This window comes from Dromiciops gliroides, chromosome 3 (assembly GCF_019393635.1).
Source record: "Dromiciops gliroides isolate mDroGli1 chromosome 3, mDroGli1.pri, whole genome shotgun sequence".
Lineage (NCBI taxonomy): Eukaryota > Metazoa > Chordata > Mammalia > Microbiotheria > Microbiotheriidae > Dromiciops > Dromiciops gliroides.
In genome coordinates, this window is record NC_057863.1 from 512,568,652 (window position 1) to 512,588,684 (window position 20,033).

Genomic DNA, 20,033 nt, shown 5'->3' on the forward strand with positions numbered 1-20,033 from the left:
GCCGGGGCAGCTAGATGGTGCAGTGGATAGAGCACCGGCCCTGGAGTCAGGAGTACCTGAGTTCAAATCTGGCCTCAGACACTTAACGCTTACTGGCTGTGTGACCCTGGGCAAGTCACTTAACCCCAATTGCCTCACCAAAAAAAAAAATATTATTGCCATTACTGTATACAATTTTGGTTCTATTCATTTTGCTTTTTATTATTTCATGCAAGTCTATCCATGCTTTTCTAAAATAAGTGAGTTTATCATTTTTTATAGTACAGTAGTATTCCATCACAATCATATACCACAACTTTACCTTCCAATTCAGAACCAAGATTCTTTTCCTTCAATTCCAAATACTTACCTAGGCTTCCCCCACCTAATTTCTCTTCTCTCCCTACTCATTTTTCCCTTCTTCATTTGAGTCACTTACTTGTAATGTTTTCTAGGCTTATATTGGCCAGGAGGTGGTTTGTTGTCCCATTCATTCATTCACTCTACAAACATTTATCAAGCATCAACTGCTATACCTAAGGCATTGTGTAGACCCTAGTTTCTTAAACTGTGGGTCTCAACTCCATATGGGTCTCATAAATGAATCTGGGGGTTGTGAAACATTTGGCAACAGTAAAAGGTTATGTATACCTATTTTATATACCTATATACCCGGGATCATATAAGAATTTCTCCAGCAAAAAGGGGTGGCAAGTAGAAAAAGTTTAAGAAGCCTGGTCTAGGACCTGGGGATAGAAAGATAAAAATTAAATACTTGGGGGCACCTAGGTGGAGCAGTGGATAAAGCACTAGCCCTGGATTCAGGAGGACCTGAGTTTAAATTTGGCCTCAGACACTTGACACTTACTGGCTGTGTGACCCTGGGCAAGTCACTTAACCCTCATTGCCCTGTAGGAAAAAAAAAATACTCTTTTGATCTTAAATGACTTACATTGTAGAGAGAGAGAGAGGTCAGGAGCAACAAGTATCATTCCTATACTTTGAATATTTTGCTCTTCCTTCCTTGTTTGCCAAATTCCTTCCCTCCTATTGCTCACGAACTCTCAAAATCCTGTCTCTCAGAGAGAAAGGAAAGAGGCAATCTATTTCCAGACTTATGTTTTTTGAGACATGGGATTAAACATTTCACTTTTAGCTTCCCATGTGCATTATCGGGTTCAAATGTATTTATCGGTGGTGTTGGTTTTTTGCAGTTTTATATACAAAGGGCACTGAGCCACGGTGGATGAGGTGCCAGAATTGGATCCAGGAAGTCCTGGGTCTTAATCCTGCTGCAGGCACTACTAGCTATGCTCTGGGCAAGTAGACATCTGGAACTTGTTTCTTTACCTGAAAAGTGAGGAATAATGCTGCCCTCTAGTGGCTGTTAGGAGACTCAAATGACATCATGTAAATATAGCACTTTGCAGATCTTAAAGCACTCACTCTATGTCAGCTATCACAATGTCCTTCCAGATCAATACTTTAAAATTGTGCCCTTACTGGCACTGAGGCAGGGGCTGTTTCATGGTAAGGTGGTCCAGAGCCACACATGTAATCCCTTTAATACTTTTTGGTTTGGAAGACTCTTGCTAAAGAAAGAGGAAAACTGGGACAATTAAGCTTTATTTATTGAAACAGAAGTAAAAAAAAAATAACCAGTATACTCTCAACATCACAAAATAAAAATATGGGCAAATAGAGTAACCTGTCTTCAAATTACTGGCATTAAGGGGCAGCTAGGTGGCGCAGTGGATAAAGCACCAGCCCTGGATTCAGGAGGACCTGAGTTCAAATCTGGCTCAAACACTTGACACTTACTAGCTGTGTGACCCTGGGCAAGTCACTTAATCCTCATTGCCCCACCAAAAAAAATTACTAGCATTAGATTCACCTATAAAGTTATATGTAATGTGTGTATTAAATGACCTCATCATGAGAGTTGAATGATCAATCTCAAGGAGGTAATTCAGTTTATTGAACCTTTCTGTGTACCTGCTATGTGCAGGCTGTTGGAGTAGGCTATGGGGACATAAAATAGACCTTGCTTTCAAGGAATTAATAATTTAATGGCTTTTTTTTGAGGGGAAGGAGACCTGGTATGAACCATTCATTTTTTTCAGAACAGGAAATTCTTCATGTGGAAATTTCCTCTACTTCTGAATATTGGTAACTTCTGTAAATTAGAGTCTTTGTAAGCATGGGGAACTGAGAGGTTAAAGGACTTACTCATGGTCACATGGCTAGTATATGTCAGAGGCAGGATTTGAACCTAGATGTGATTTCCAAGACCAGCTCTCTATCCCATTGTAAACTTACAGACTTAAAATGAATGATGCTTAAAAGAGCAATAAACTAAAAATTAAAAAAAGACCTGAGTTTATGCAGTTTCATTAACTAGTCTTTTTGACCTGGACAAGTCATTTAACTTATCTGATCCTCGCTTTCCCTATATGTCAAATGGGGTTATTCTTGCATTTTTTGCCTTAGGATTTTGATGAAGATCAAGTGACATAATGCATGGGAAAACCTTTTTTAAGTATAAAAAACTATGTGCAATTAAGGCATTATTATCATTTTATTGTATAGTATATGAATCACATTGTTATATTATGTATTAATATAATTATATTAACAAATTAATATAATAGTTATTCTATCTTATTCTCCAGATTATAGGAATTATTAGTTATACTCAGGCCCAGCCCAACCTTTTTTTTTTTTTTTTTGGTGGGGCAGTGAGGGTTAAGTGACTTGCCCAGGGTCACACAGCTAGTAAGTTTCAAGTGTCTGAGGCCGGATTTGAACTCAGGTCCTTCTGAATCCAGGGCTCGTGCTTTATCCACTATGCCACCTAGCTGCCCCTAGCCTGATCTTTAGGTGGAGTGAGTAACTTCCTATTATATGACTTGATTTAGATACTCCTGAAATTCTCCCAGGTTCCATGGCTTCCATGTTGCCTTGAATGGAGCTAGGCAGCATTGTTTATAGAGTACTAGGGCCAAGAAGAACCGAGATCTAGCTGTGTAACCCTGGGCAAGTCACTTGACCTTTTTGAGCCTTAGTTTCCTCATCTGCAAAGTGGAAGAATAATAGCTCCTGTCTGTTCAATTCTGAGCCCAGTTTATCCATTTGATTTATCCCAGATCCAATTTGTCCTGAATATATGTTAGGTACTAACTGGTCATTGACTGGTCATTGAACCGAATTTCATGGTCTGAACAATAGGCTTTATCCATTTGGATTGTCCTGTGTGGATAGTTAGGCTGAATTCTTTAGTGTGATTGTGGATTTCATTTAAGAAGCTAAACAGTATCCCAGACTGACGCAGTCATTGTAATTTTACCCACAAACAGGAACATGGGAGAACCTTATTCTCTGTATAGCAGTGCTTTATCCACTATGCCACCTAGCTGCCGCTATGCCTTGTTGTTTTTTTTTAATAATCAGAGGTTGATGAACAGTGTTACCCTTGTTTTGTTCATCAACCTCTTTTTTATAGTCAACAAACAATAAATACAGGGAATAAATATTCCCTACACATTTCAGTTAGTTGGGTGGCAATAAAAGAGTTCTATTGTAGAATTTCATTTGTGAAAGCCTACTTTATTTCCTTCACCTATATTCATCAAGGATGCCCTCAATACGCATGTATATTCTCATAAAAAGTAGGCATATGGGGCAGCTAGGTGGCGCAGTGGATAGAGCACCGGCCCTGTAGTCAGGAATACCTGAGTTCAAATCCGGCCTCAGCACTTACTAGCTGTGTGACCCTGGGCAAGTCACTTAACCCCAATTGCCTCACTTAAAAAAAAAAAAGGAGGCATATGTATCAATAGTTACTGATAGTTTCTTGTTCACTTTTTGGTGGGGGGGTAATATGAAGGTCTGAGATTATATTTCAGATCTTTTCCATATTTGGTATAGAAATCCCTGTTACGGCACAATTGACACAGAAAATACTCAGCCAGGTACTCAAGGTGGAGAGAGAGAGAGAGTTTATTATGCGTGGATCCAAAGGGGGTTTCAAGCCTCTAGCAGTGGGCCCTGAGTCTTGTAGCCCATCTGGTTATATACAAAAAGAGTAGGCGTGGTATAGTGGCAAGTTTATCAAACGAAGATGAATGAGGTCAGTATTCACCAAACAAAGGATACATAGTGGCATCTAGTGGTTTAGTCATCATTACAGGAATACCTAAGAATGAGGTCAGTGGTTAGGGGAGGCCTGTCGCTGCAGCTGGGGTACCTCAAGGCCAGAGCCTGTCTGAGACAGACAAGGTGGGAAGGCAGAGATTACAGGCCTGCTGCTATAGCTGGAACACAGCAAGGCCAATGTCTGTTTGAGACAGATAAGGTCAGAGGCTACGTGTGATTTTCTACATCATCCCCAGTTTCAGGTTCCTTTAAAAGTGGTCTCTCAAAGCCTTCAAAATTGTGTTGATTCCAGGTTGGATCTTTTTGGTATATATTTGTTCTAGCCCAACTACATTTCCCATTTTCATTTTCTTCATTGTCATTTCTGTTTCCTCAGGCAGCATGTCTAGGACTCTGATGTTTAGAGTCTAAAATGTGGTGACTCCATGGTCCTCAATGGTGAAAAGAATCTGTTACCAAATCTTTTACAAAGCTTTTCCATTTTTTCCCCATTTGTTGTCTTCCCAGGTCTACTCCATTAGTAAAAAAGATAATAGCATCAGCACTGTCTATATTTGAGACTGTTATGAAGTTGAAATGCATGTGAAAATACTTTTGTAAACTTTGAAATGCTGGATAGGTCTATAATGCTATTATTATTCATGAGTTTATTAGATCCTTTCCAGCAACAAACCTGGCTCAGATGAACTATGTCCTTAGAAATGAAAGAACTGATCAGTGGGGTAACTAAGGTATGGTCATGGAACTAGGTATAAAGATCATGGTGGATAGGAAAGATTGGAGAAGGGCAAATATTGTCCTTTTCACAAAAGAAAAATACAAAGTCTGTAAACTATAGGCCAACGATCTTGTCAAAATTCCAGAATTAAAATTGAATATATAGGGGGCAGCTAGATGGCGCAGTGGATAAAGCACTGGCCCTGGATTCAGGAGGACCTGAGTTCAAAGCCAGCCTCGGACACTTAACACTTACCAGCTGTGTGACCCTGGGCAAGTCACTTAACCCCCATTGCCTCTCAACCCCCCCCCCCCCCAAAAAAAAACCAAAACAAAATTGAATATATATTAAAGTTGAATATATAGAAAAGGGAATGGTGGTCACAAAGAGCTGGCTCCACATGACAGATAAGCCTCATTTTCTTTTTTGAAAGGGATCCTAGACTAGTAGATTAGGAGACTGTTATGTAGGGTTTACCTAGATTTTACCACTTAGCAAAAGTCATCATGTTATTCTTGTGAAAAGAGTGGTGTAATATGGGCAAGATGATGATAGAATCAGGTGGACATAGAACTGGCTGAATGACCATACTACTAAACTTGTAGTCACAAATGGTTTGATGTCCACTTGGAAGGTATTCACCAATGGAGTGCCCTAGGGATCTATGTCTGGCCCTATGCCTTTGGACTATATCAGTGACTTCAATAAAGGCAGTGGCTTAATGCATATGAAACTTGGAGATGATATAGATAGCTAACACAGAGGTGACAGAGTCAGGATTCAGAAAGATCCTGACCGTGCATTAGACTGAATCCAAAAAAGATGAAATTTAATAGAAAAATATGGATCTTAACATTTGAGTTCAAAATACCAGCTTCACTATGGGAGAGGCATAGCTAGATAGTAGTTCATCTGAAAATGATCTGGGGGTCTTAGTAGGCTACTACAAGTTCAATATATGATAAGGGGCATATAAAAGCTAGCATTATCCTGCACTAAGAGAGACATCATTGCTAGAACTAGGGATGTATAGGGATGTGACAGTTCTGCTATATACTCTTTCCTAGTCAGACCACATCTAGATGATTGTCTTTGGTTCTGGGTACCACATTTTAAGAAGGATGAAGGGCTTCTAGAGGAGGGCTCCTGAGATGGCAAAGGGCTTTAAATTCATGCTATATGAAAATGAGTTAAAGGAACTAGGGACGTTTAAATTTGAATAAAGATCAGAGTGGCTTGATAACTGTCATGTCTGTCATGGGAAAGAAGGATTAGATTTATTTTGCTTGGCCTGACAGGGCAGAACTAGGAGGGAGGCTTGTAAAATGGCTGTTTGTGACTGATGAAAGGAAATCCTTCCTAAGAATTAGAACTACTTAAAAGTAATATTGTGTCACTTCCTTAGAGGTGTAATCTGTATAGAAGTATTTAGAAGTGTAAGATGATTGAGGTCCTCATTATTTAAGACCAGTGCTCGTAGGAGATCTAGGTATGAATCTTGGCCCTGCTAATTGCAACCCTTATGGCCTCTGTCAGGTGTCCTCTCTGTCTGGGCTTGAGTTTCTTCATCTGTGAAGTGAGGGGAGGTTGGATTTAATCTGGAGTCCACAAAATTCTTTTTTTCCCCCCATAAAGTTGTTTTTTAAAAAAATGTTTTGGGGACAGCTAGGTGGTGCAGTACATAAAGCACTGACCCTAGATTCAGGAAGATCTGAATTCAAATCTAACCTCAGACACTTAACACTTACTAGCTGTGTGACTCTGGGCAAGTCACTTAACCCTCATTGCCCTGCCCCTCCAAAAAAGTTTTAGTATTGTAATCCTATGTATTTTATTTAATTTTATTTATATAATTTTATTCAGTTAGTACTGGGCTTGGAGTCAGGAAGACCTGAATTCAAATTTTACCTCAGACACTGACTGGGTGACCCTGGGCAAATCCTTCAACTTCTGCTTGCCTCAGTTTCCTTATCTGTAAAATGGGGATAATGATAGTACACACCTTCCTGGGTAGTTGTGAGGATCAAATGAGGTAATAATTATAAAGTGCTTAGCACAGTTCCTGGAATATAGTAAGTGCTATATAGACGTTAACTGTTAGTTATTGCTATTATTACAAACATTGTCCATCAGATTGTGAAAAAGGTCCATGAAATTAAAAAAAAGAGGTAAAAAACCCTTGGCCTAAATGACTTCTAATATTTAGATAGTGCAATGATCAGTAAATGTCTTGAACTCCTTAGATAGACAGTAATAGGTTCCTTCCTGCTTGGAATCCCTGAGCCTCTGAATGCATAGGCTGTTGACTCCTTAAAATTTTACCCCACCAGGGGGAACAGGAGGACCATGGTCTGTAGCTAGCTGTCACACAGCTCTGCAAGTCCAATGAGATTCAACCCAGTCGAATCACCAGTGAGGCTCAAAGCTGTTGTATCGCCTACATTAATTAGTTTTTCTGCACATGGTTATTAAAAAACGAGGGGCAGGGAGACAGAACTAGAAAGAGCGAACGAGCAGATGTTCCCTCTCAGCTGTGCCCCTGTGAATGTGTTATCCAAAATAAAAAATAAAAACTAACCTTTTCTGAGTTTCCCTTCTTGGCCTAATTATTATTTTCTTCATTTATAACAGATTTACTTCGTGTTGTTTTGTAGAGAAGGGACTTTATTTTAGCAAACACCATTTAGAAGAAGCCATACATGGAGGATGGTACTTGAAATAACTTCCTAATTGGCTTCCCTGCCTCCCTCCTCTGCCCTCTCCAATCTGTTCTCTGCACAGTAGACAAACTCATATTTTAAAGATGTGTCACGTCCCTGTCTCTCTACTCAGAAGTTTCGGTGGGTTCCCATTACTTCCAACATAAAATACAAACTTTCCACCCTGGAATATAAAGCCATCTACAGCCTGCCTCATACCCATTTTTTTTTTTTTTTTTTTAGTGAGGCAATTGGGATTAAGTGACTTGCCCAGGGTCACACAGCTAGTAAGTGATAAGTGTCTGAGGCGGATTTGAACTCAGGTACTCCTGACTCCAGGGCTGGTGCTCTATCTACTGTGCCACCTAGCTGCCCCTGAACTCTAGGGGGAATGACAAGTCTAGTCTTTTGTGTCTATGGTCCGGTGCTGCTGATTTATGGGTGGAAGATAGCCTGAGACAGTCCAGTTACTAAAGACAGGGGTCGCCAATGAGAACTGGCCTCAGGCTTTTCTTGGTTATAGCCATTACAGCTTTCTCAAAGCCAGAATCATCAGTAGGTGGGCTTGGGGAGGAGGGGAAAAGTCATTCTGCTAACAGTCAAGAGTGAAAACTCAGTCTTTGACAAATAAAATAAAATATAGTTAACATGAAAACAAAATTGAATATAATTAATATCTCTGTAATGATTCAGAATGTTGTGCCTGGAGGGTCCCCAGCATGAGCATGAATTTTATTATTATGTTGTTAAACTTGTTCAAATTAATAGAAATTTCTTGGTGATGGAATGACAGGTAAACTCTACCCCCCCTTTTACTGTAGAAATGTTCAGAATCTGAGGAGCTCTGGTTTTTTTCTTTCTAGTGAACAATAAGAAAGCTAATAATTTACAATGTTTTAGAAGCAGCTAGGTGGCACAGTGGATAGAGCCCCAGCCCTGGAATCAGAAAGATCTGAGTTCAAATCTGCCCTCAGACACTTATTATCTGTGTGACCCTGGATAAATCACTTAACTCTGTTTGCCTCAGTTTCTCATCTGTAAAATGAGCTGGAGAAAGAAATGGCAAATCACTCCAGTATCTTTGCAAGAAAACCCCAAATGAGGTCATGGAGAATTGGTACATGACTGAAACAACTCAATAAGCAACAAAGATACAGTGCTTGAAGTTTAGCTATGAACTTGATATATATTACATAGACAATCCCTTCATATTTTTTTATTGATCTTTTCTTATGCGATCTGAAGAGAAACCAGAGTTTAGTAGGTTATCTCCTCATTATCTTTTTTTTCTTTTTTTTTTGTGTGGGCAATGAGAGTTAAGTGACTTGCCCAGGGTCACACAGCTAGTAAGTGTTATTGATCTTTTCTTAATCATCTTCATTTGTGAATGTTTTATCACCTTTCCCTACCCAGTAAGTCCTCACTTGTAAATGTGTTTTTAAAAAATATTGTGCTAGACTGTACTTTCTAAAATTAATGCTACTTATATATTAATGGCTACTGTACCCATTTTGGTAGTATTTATTATTAATATTACATATTAGTAAGGTATTGATCACGTTTCTCCCTTGCTTCCCCACTACCCTCAGGCCTACAGGCCTGCGGGGCCTAAATTACATATCCCTAAAAGACAGCATTTTGAGCCAAGAGAGAGCAAAAAAAAAAAGACAATTTGAGCAGAGAGAGCAAAAAGAGACTAGTTTTATCCTCCTTAGAGGTGAGTCACCATCCATTGATCTAAGCTAATTGGTTATAGCCTCATTCAGTTCCATTGATTGACATGATTTGAGGGTGGTCTAAAGTCAGCAAATTCATGCCTCTGGATGTGTTTCTTCCCTAGCTACACAAGAGAATCAATCTGCATTCCTTTTGTTCACCTGGGCTCATCACAGGCAAGGACTAAATTTTCTGGGGTGAGGGGGAGAGAGCAACTAGACTGATGTCTGGATCTTTCATAGAAATCCATTATTAATAATTTTTTTCTCACATAACAAAGATTTTTTAAAAAAGGGTTGGGGGGGAGGCAGTTCAACAAAAAATGATTCAAAGCTTCAATTGTGTCCAACAGTATATTTCATATTCCATACTCACAGTGCCCCATTTTTGCAAATAAGAGGAGATACGGAGCTTGGTATGCATAATACATGAAATTCAGATTGGATTTTTTGTTGTTCTTTCCATTCTTGATTCACATTATTTATATTTTTCCTGGTTCTGCTTACTCCCCTCTGCATCAATTCATATAAATATTTTTTTTTAGGTAATTGGGGTTAAGTGACTTGCCCAGGGTCACACAGCTAGTTAAGCGTTAAGTGTCTGAGGCTGGATTTGAACTCAGGTCCTCTTGAATCCAGGGCAGGTGCTCTATCCACTGTGCCACCTAGCTGCCCCAATTCATATAAATTTTACCATGCTTAGCTGAATTCTTCATATTTTTCTTTTCATAAAGCCTGGTAATATTCAATTATAATCATGTACCATAATTTGTTTATCTATTCCTCAGATGACAGATATCTCCTTTTTTTCAGTTCTTAGCAATCACAAAAAGTACTGCTATGAATATTTTGATGTATATGGGACTATTCTGTCTTTCATCTCATAGGGGGTATATGCCTAGCAGTATATAATCAGGTGGCTCAGTGGATTAAGGAAGACCCAAATTCAAATCTGCCCTCAGATGCTGTACCAGCTTTGAGACCTTGGGCATGTCAATTAACTTCTGTTTGCTTTAGTTCCCTCAGATGTAAAATAATATCAGTGACCTTGCAGGGTTGTTGTGAGGACCAAATGAGATATTTGCAAAGCACTTAGCCCAGTAGTAAGTGCTTAATAAATGGGAAGGGTCTTTGTAGATTCTTTTTTTTTTCTTTTGTTTTGTTTTGGGCGGGCAGTGGGGGTTAAGTGACTTGCCCAGGGTCACACAGCTAGTAAGTGTCAAGTGTCTGAGGCCGGATTTGAACTCAGGTCCTCCTGAATCCAGGGCCGGTGCTTTGTCCACTGAGCCACCTAGCTGCCCCCCTTTGTAGATTCTTAAATGGGTTTTCAGAATCCTAGCTTTTCTACTTCCTAGCTGTGTGAACTTGGGAATGTTACAACCTCTATTGGCCTTGGTTTTATCTATAAGACTCAGATGATAATATTTGCATAATAGATTTGTCAGGAAAGTTTTGTAAGATTTTTTTTTTCCTGGCTCAGGATCCCATATGAGATTTTAAAGTCATAGTTATACTTAGCTAGCATTTATTAAGTGACTATTACGTGCAAGGCTCTGCTGAATTCTGGGGATTCAGAGAAAGGCAAAGGACAGTCCGTGCTCCCCAGGAGCTCACAGTCTAACAGGGGAGACAACATGCTAACAACTGTGTCCGAATAAGATATTTACAGGATAAATTGGAGCTCATTTTAGAGGGAACACATTCGAATTAAAGGGGATCAGGGAAGGCTTCCCATAGAAGATGACATTTTAGCTGGAACTTGAAGGAAGCTGGAGAGGCCTATAGGCAGAGGAGAGGAGGGAGAGAATTGCAGACATAGGAGACAGCTAGAGAAAACACCCAGGGTTGAGAAATGGAGTGTCTTGTGTGAGGAACAGGAAGGAGGCTGGTGTCACTGAGTCACAGTATGTGAAGGAGAGTAAAGTATGAGGGCCAGGCCTGGAGTCAAGGAAGGCTACTTTCCCAGAGTTCAAATCTTAGCTCAGAGACTTAATTGTGTTACCTTGATCAAGGCACTTAACCTTGTTTGCCTCAGTTTCCTCCTGGAGAAGGAAATGGTAAATTACTCTAGTATCTTTGTCAAGAAAGTCTCAAATGGGATCACAAAGAGTCAGACATGGCTGAAAAATGACCAAACATCAAATAAGGTATAAGAAAATTGGAAAGGTCGGAGGAGGCCAAATTATGAAGGATGTTACAAGGCTAACAGAGGATTTTATGTTTGTTCCTGGAAGTGATGGGGAGCCACTGGAGCTTATTTGTTTTTTTTGTTTGTTGGTTGGTTTGATATTTTTTTTTTGGTGGGGCAATAAAGGTTAAGTGACTTGCCCAGGGTCACACAACTAGTAAGTGTCAAGTGTCTGAATCTAGATTTGAACTCAGGTCCTCCTGAATCCAGGGCCGGTGCTCTATCCACTGCACCACCTAGCTGCCCCCACTGGAGCTTATCGAATAAGGCTTTGATGTGGTCAGATCTATGCTTTAGAAAGTCACCTTGCCAGCTGAGTGGAAGATGGACTGAAGTGAGGAGAGGCTTGGAGAATGCCCAACCAGCAGGCCCCTGCAATAGTCCAGGTATGAGGCGATGAGGGCCTCTACAAGCAGGATGATCACAGTGTCAGAGGAGAGAAGGGAACACAAACAAGAACTGCTGTCAAGGTGGAAACAATAGGAGTTGTCAGTTGATTAGATATGGGGGCCTGTGAGAGAGGGTGAGGGGTCAAGGGGGACACCTAGGTTGTGAGCCTTGGTGAGTGGGAGGATGGTGGTACCCTCAACAGTAATAAGGAAATTAGGAGAAGGTGAGGGCCTAGGGAGAAAGATAATATGTTCAGTTTAAGACATACTGAATTTGGGAGGGGCGGCTAGGTGGCACAATTGATAAAGCACAGGCCTTGGATCCTGGAGGACCTGAGTTCAAATCTGGACTCAGACACTTGACACCTACTAGCTATGTGACCCTGGGTATGCCACTTAACTCTCATTGCCCTGCAAAAAAAACAAAAAAACAAAAACAAGAAAAAAATTTTGTGTTTAATGTGATTGTACATCTATAACCTATATCAGATTGCTTGCTGTCTTGGGGAGGGGGGAGGGAGGGAGAAAAATTTAAAACTAGGAATCTTATAAAAATATGTTGAAAACTATTTCTACATGTAACTAGAAAATAATAAAATGCTTTTATGAAGACATACTGAATTTGGGATCAGTGAGAAGGGAAAGAATGGGACAAATGAATGTCTTTAACTGTGAGTTTTGGAAGGATGTTAATAAGCTAGGGATGCTTTAAAAGGAGGCAACCAAGGTATTGAGGAGTCTGGAAACATAAGTAACCGAGGATATTTATCTTGAAGAAGACTTACTTGAGATTATATAAGGAGAGCAGCAATGCCTTTGAATATCTGAGGTTCTGTCAGATGGAAGAGGCATGGACTTTGGGTTTGGTGTAGGACCAGAGGATAGGACTAAGACAAATGGATGAGATTTCAGCTCAATTGACTGTCCAAACAAAAAGAGTTGTTAGAAACAGAATGGGCTGCCTTGTTTGACAGTGCTAACTCCCAGGCTGAGATGTACTGGAGGGTCCAGTGCTTTGATTGTGTGTCTGTTAGCAGAAGAGGGGATTCTGGGGAATGTTTGTCCTGTAGAGTTGGGGTAACTGTTGCCATCTGGTCTCAGTTTTACTACCACACCTAGAAGGAAAAAGGATCTGGGGGCTGTAGACCCTGGCCTATGGTTGCTGGAGCATCCCCCAAAGTTCAATGAGATGTAGTGGAATTGTTGGCCTAGAAAATGAGAAATCTAGGTTTTAGTCCTGGTGCAGTGGCCCATTTGTTATGTAATCTTTTATTCTTCTTCTCCTTTTTTTTTTTTGGGCAGGGCAATGAGGGTTAAGTGACTTGCCCAGGGTCACACAGCTAGTAAGTGTCAAGTGTCTGAGACCAGATTTGAACTCAGGTCTTCCTGAATCCAGGGCCAGTGCTTTATCCACTGCGCCACCTAGCTACCCCCTGTTATGTAATCTTGAATAAGACACTTAACCCCTCTTGGCCTCCTTCACTTGTAAGATGGGCAAAGAATTCCTAATTTACAGTGTTGTTGTGAGGACTAGATGAGATAGTAGATATATAAATTTTCTGTGAAATGTAGATTGTTATGCAAGTACAGGAGATGATTAGACTATGGAGTCTTACTCCATGGCAGAGAGGAACAGTGTGCTGGACTTGATGTCTGGAGGGCTGAGTTTGAATCTTAGCTTGACCACTTACTAGCTGTGTGACTATGGGCAAGTCCCAACCTCTCAGAGTAAACTTGGGATAATAACACTTGCATTCTCTTCCTTGTAGGATGGTGGGGATAAATGGCTCCATAAACCTCAAAGCACTGTATAAGTGTGAGTGAGACCTTGGACAACAGTATTATTATTTTTTGGTTATGTGATTTTATTGGTGTGGGGAACTATTGACATGGAAACTCTTTCCACACCACAGATACAGACTGGCCACTCTTCTGTAACCTAAAATCTCAGAGGGGTGCTTACCCTTGTAACTCCTAGAATCGCGGGATTTAGAACTGGAGGGGGTAGTGTAGTTTAACAGAAGGGAAGCTGGAGGTGGAGTCAGAGAACTCGAAATCAAATCTTACTTCTGTCACTTGACCACCTATGTGATTCCGCCTCTTGTGGTCTCAGTTTCCTCAACTGTAAATGTATAGAATTGGGTTAGATGGTCTCCAAGATCCCTTCCAGTCCTTTATCTATTATTCTATGATATAGTACAAGCCTTTTGTGTGTCATGGATCCCTCCAGCTGTCTGGTGAAACCTATGGACCTCTGAGAAAAAAAGATGGTAAATGCAAAAAATGAAGTACATAGGTTTAAAAAAAGAATCCAATTTTATCTAATACAGTTACAAGGAAAGAAAATTTTTAAAAATATTTTTAAAAAAATTAAAAGAGAACCAGTTTATATATTCTGGGTTAAAAGCCCCTGTCTTAGAGCATGACTTAGAACACTGAGAACTTAAGTTACTAGCCAGTGGTTACAGAGGTGGTAGGACTTGAACCCAGGTCTTTCTGACTCCCAAGACCAACTTCTATTTACCTTATGTTGCCTCTCCAATAATAATAATAATAATTATTATTATAATGATATGGGGAGAAAGCACGTAGGTCCTTAGGCTTCCTCTGTAAAGAATTACACTCTCTCACAAGTCCTATTTAGGAATAAAAGATCAGGTTTATTGGGGTACAAGAGAAACTGGCGGGAGGAAGGTTTTGGAGAAACAAAACGCTTTCCTCCCCGACTAGCTTGGGGAGCCTTCTTTTATAGGGTTCAGATGGCATGGGTAAGAATGTCCCTTATTAGGATATGAACAGGCAGTTTTCTGATGAAGAAACCAAAGCTATCTATTCCCATATGAAAAAATGCTCTAAATCTCTAATGATTAGAGAGATGCAAATTAAAACAACTCTGAGGTACCACCTGACACCTATCAGATTGGCTAAAATGACAAAAAAGGAAGATAATAAATGTTGGAGAGGCTGTGGGAAAATTGGAACACTAATGCATTGTTGGTGGAGCTGTGAGCTGATCCAACCATTCTGGAGAGCAATTTGGAATTATGCCCAAAGGGCAATAAAGCTGTGCATACCCTTTGACCCAGCAATTCCGCTTTTAGGTCTTTTGCCCAAAGAAATCATGGAAGGGGGAAAGGGACCCACATGTACAAAAATATTTATAGCTGCTCTTTACGTGGTAGCAAGGAATTGGAAGTTGAGGGGGTGCCCATCAATTGGGGAATGGCTGGACAAGTTGTGGTATACGAATACAATGGAATACTATTGTGCTGTAAGAAATGATGAGCAGGAAGAGTTCAGAGAAACCTGGAGGGTCTTACATGAGCTGATGATGAGTGAGATGAGCAGAACCAGAAGAACATTGTACACAGTATCATCAACATTGAGTGTTGACCTACTGTGATGGACTATATTCTTCTCACCAATGCAATGGTACAGAAGAGTTCCAGGGAACTCATGATAGAAGAGGATCTCCAAATCCAAGAAAAAAAAAAGAAAGAAAGAACTGTAGAGTATAGATGCTGATTGAACAATATTATTTCTTTTGTTTTGGGTGCTGTTGTTTTTTTTTCTATTTTGAGGTTTTGCATCACTGCTCTGATTTTTTCTCTTGTAACAGGATTAATGCAGAAATAGGATTAATGTTATTATGTGTATATATATGTGTGTGTATATATCTATATGTATATGTATATGTATAGAGATATATAGACATAACCTATATCAGATTACCTGCTGTCTAGGGAAGGGGGGAGGGAGGGGAGGGAGGGAGAAAAATCTGAAATTGTAAAGCTTGTATAAACAAAAGTTGAGAACTATCTTTACATGTAATGGAAAAAATAAAATACCTTATACATTAAAAAAAAAAAAGAATGTCCCTTATTGGGTGATGGGCTGGGGGTGCTTTGGTGGTAGGCTGAGGCAGGTGATGACCTGTTGTGAGCAATCTGGTGATGGGTGTTAACTCCATCCTGGTGGGTCCGAGCAGTCTGCTGGTGGGCGGTTCCAGGTGGTCTTCTCCTGGTGTAGTCACTCCCAACGAGATTACCTCATCCAGCTGCTCAGGAGGACTGGAATGCTGGGTGGTGGTCCCTGAGCATGCTCAGTTCAGTCTGGTGCTGCTTATCTCTTTTGGGTGTGTATGTCCTTGATTGAGCTCAAGGAGAGGCCTACTTGATTTCAAAGGGAAAACTCCTGAGGTTTCAAGGAAAAAGTTCCTTGACCTCCCCAGACAACTTTTGGGGTAACTGGGGCCCATAATCCTCCCATAACAATAAATAATAATAATAACTCATATTTACAGAGCTCATCAAGACTTTTATTTTCTCATAACACCACTGAGAGGTGGCAAATACAAGTATTATTATCTCCATTTCATAGCTAAGGAAACCAAAGCTCTTAGATATTGTAATTTACCTTTAATCACAGTTTATAAGTGTTTGCGGTAGAAATTGAACTTGGTTCTCCTGACCCCATGTTTATCCATTGAGACTTTACAAGTTTCATAACTTCATTGAATCTCAGTTTCTTCATTTGTGGTGTTGTTCTGTCATTTTTCAGCTGTGCCCAACTCTTTGTGACCCCATTTAGGGTTTTCTTGGCAAAGATACTGGAGTTCTTTGCCATTTCCTTCTCTAGGTCATTTTACAGATGAGGAACTGAGGCAAACAGGGTTAAGTGACTTGCCTAGGGTTACACAGCTAGTAGGTGTCTGGGGCCAAATTTGAGCTCAGAAGATGAGTGTTCCTGACTCCTGGCCTGGCACTCTATCCTCGGCACCACGTGGCCCTTCCTCAGTGGCAGTGGAGGGCATTTGACTTCCAAGCGTACCTCAAAGCATCACTATATCTCATAACCGTAACTGTAAGGATGTGGTTTTTAAAGGTTGTGCTCTATCAGGATAGGTTGAGCTGCCTGCAATGGTGGAGTTTTCAGAAGGAGCTCGGTCCCCAGGTAGATGATTCACTTGAGATGAAACCTGTCAGTAAAGTCAATACGTCCCATTTATTCAGCAGGAGCTAAAAATTCCCAGTCTAGCTGTCTTTTTGACAATCAAGTGTCATCATGCAGCAAACCAGTCAGCCAGAGCAGTAATCGGGGAAATGGAACCATTTTCCACCCTGACACAGCAGGGGTGGGGACAGCAGGCAATTGGAAACTCAGCCATCAGCCCCTAGTTGCATTTAGTCACTGTTGCCTTGGATCTCCAGGCAGATTTCATGTTTCCTCAGTGGCTCTTGGGAAAAGGTCTCTGAAAAAGCCTTATTTCATTATTTATTAGCCAGAACCAGAGTAGCTTTTGGCTAGATGCTTCTCTTTCCATTCCCAACTTGCTAATTGGTCATGAGGGTATTTCTATTTGACATTTCCCCCTATTTTTAGGGAGTCTTTCCTTTAATCCCTTGTGACAGCAGAGAGTGCAGGCTGTGGCGGGAGAGCCGAGGCTCAGGTGTGGGAAGATGAAGGTGATCACCAACTATAAAGACCCATAGACCTCAGGATGTCAACTGTGCCCAATTAGCCACATCTGCTGCTTTCCCTCCCAGGGATGCACAAGACCTTCGATGGGTTTTTTGTACCGGCCAATCTCCAGGGTGCTGAGAAGGTTTTAGCAACACTAATTTGGAGTATTGTTTTGGGGGGCCTGGGGGTGGGGGTGGGAATTCAATGGAATCGTAGTCCTGGGAAAGGTTAGTGGCCGGCCTTCTACTGTCTTTATAACTCATAGAATCACAGCATTTAGAATTGAAAGGGCAGGGCAGGGCAGCTAGGTAGTGCAGTGGCTAAAGCACTGGCCCTGAATTCAGGAGGACCTGAGTTCAAATTTGGCCTCAGACACTTGACACTTACTAGCTTTGTGACCCTGGGCAAGTCACTTAACCCTCATTGCCCCGCCAAAGAAAAAAAAAATAGAATTGGAAAGGGCAGTGTAGTTCAGTGGAAAGGAGGCTGGAGATGGAATTGAGACCTGAATTCAAATGCTGGTTCTGCCCCTTAACACCTGTATGACATGACCTTTCGTGGTCTCAGTTTCCTCAACTGTAAAATTAGAGATTTGGACTAGATGGTTTCTGAAGTCCCTTCCAATTCTAAATCTATAATTCTATGATGTAGCATAAAGCACTTATTTATTGGTTGAAGAAACTGAGGCCTAGGGGAAGAGAAATGACTTACCCAAAGTCACACAGATAGCAATTAGTAGATGAACAATTCAAACCCAGTTTCCTCCGACTCCAAAATCACTCCATCAGGCATTTACTGAGTGCCTGTTGCATGTCAGGCTCTGTGATCTTTCCACTACACTGCACTGTCCCTCAGTATACTTGTAAATCTGTTTATCCTACACTTTGCAGGGGTCTGTCTGTCTAGTTTATCTCTTGGGAGAATGCATCTTCTTTAAAGGGTTCTATTTATTTGTCTGCCTATGCGAGGAGGAATCTGGAAATGGCTTCTGAGGAAGTTATGTCAGCAGGGGGCCTGGCTGTGTCATGGAACTAACTATAACCTAGGCCAACTGATGGCCCATTTCTGAAGCTTATGGCTCTAAGGCTCCACTTGTACCCATAACTAGAGATAATGGCTTCAAGGAAGAAAGGGAACTTGGCACATCTTGCCTAGGCCAGATGCAGGTAAATTTACTGCTTTTATCTCCCTGCTCTGGTCTTTTGGCCATTCTGCAAGGGTCTTCTACCTTAATCATGGCTGCATGATGTGGTGATTGATCATTGCGATGATTCTTTAAGCCTCAGTTTCCCCATCTGTAAAATAAAGGGGCTGGTGGGGGGGTCAATATCTGAGTTCCCTTCCAGCTGAAAATCCATGATCTGAGCCCAAACTCTTCATTTTACCAATGAAGAAACGTCAATGGTGATGATATACTCTTCTATGTAGCCTCTATTGTGCAGTGATATGGTAGTGATGTACTCTGCTGTGCAGCCTCTCTAGAAAACTAAATGATGCCATGAGGAGATATGAAAATGAAGATCTGAGACAGTCACAGGAAGAGTTGCATTAAGTGATACAGAGTGAAGAAACCAAAATCAAGAGACAAAACACGTAGTGAATATAACAGTGTAAATAATGACAACACTAAAAGACAGCAAAAACTTGGCCAAAGACAGTGGACAAAGTTGGTGCCACATGATTAAAATTAGAGCTCACATCTTTCCTTTTTGTTAATAACCAGATAAATTACAAAAGTATCTAATAAAATGTACTATTAGGTTTTTTTGGGGGAGGGGGCAATGTTCTTCTTATGGGGGAATCTGTTTGAATATTTATTTAATTTTTTGGGGGGGTGGGAGAATGGGGGATAATTGACTTGCCCAGGGTCACACAGATAGTAAGTAGCAAGTATCTGAGGCCAGATTTGAACTCAGATCCTCCTGAATCCAGGGCTGGTGCTTTATCCACTGAGCCACCTAGTTGCCCCCTTGAGTATTTATTGGGTAGTGGATAGAGTGCCTGAAATCAGGCTTATCTTCCTGAGTTCAAATCTGGCCTCAGACACATACTACTTGTATGATACTGGGCAAGTCACTTAACCCTATTTGTCTCAGTTTCTTCATCTGTAAAATGAGCTGGAGAAGGAAATGGCAAGCCACTCCAGCATATCTGCCAATAAGACCCTAAGTGTAATCATGAAGAGTCAGACATGATTGAAAAATCTTTTTAAAAAGAAAATTAGGGGCAGCTAGGTGGCTCAGTGGATAAAGCACCGGCCCTGTGTTCAGGAGGACCTGAATTCAAATCCGGCCTCAGACACTTGACACTTACTAGCTGTGTGACCTTGGGCAAGTCACTTAACCCTCATTGCCCCACCAAAAAAACCCAACAAAAATGGTGTAAGTCAGAAAAAGATCAAAGTGGGATTGGACCCATGAGTAGCCACTATTTCTAGCCTAAATAAGACAGGGAGATCCAGTCTTAAATAAAATTAAAGTAAATGTTTGTGTCTACTTAGTATGAGTCACCAAGATGAAATGAGGCACAGTCCCTGGCCTCAAGAGAGCTAATACTGTAATAGGGGGATTATACTCAAATACTCAATGTTCATAGAGATCCGTGATTTCACTGATTCAGAAATTCCTTCCAACAATGCAGAACTCAACCCTTCCATTCCTGCTCATCCTATGCTTCTCTTGTCCTTGGTCTTCTATCAATTATCCAGAAGACTGGTAGCCTTTCTCA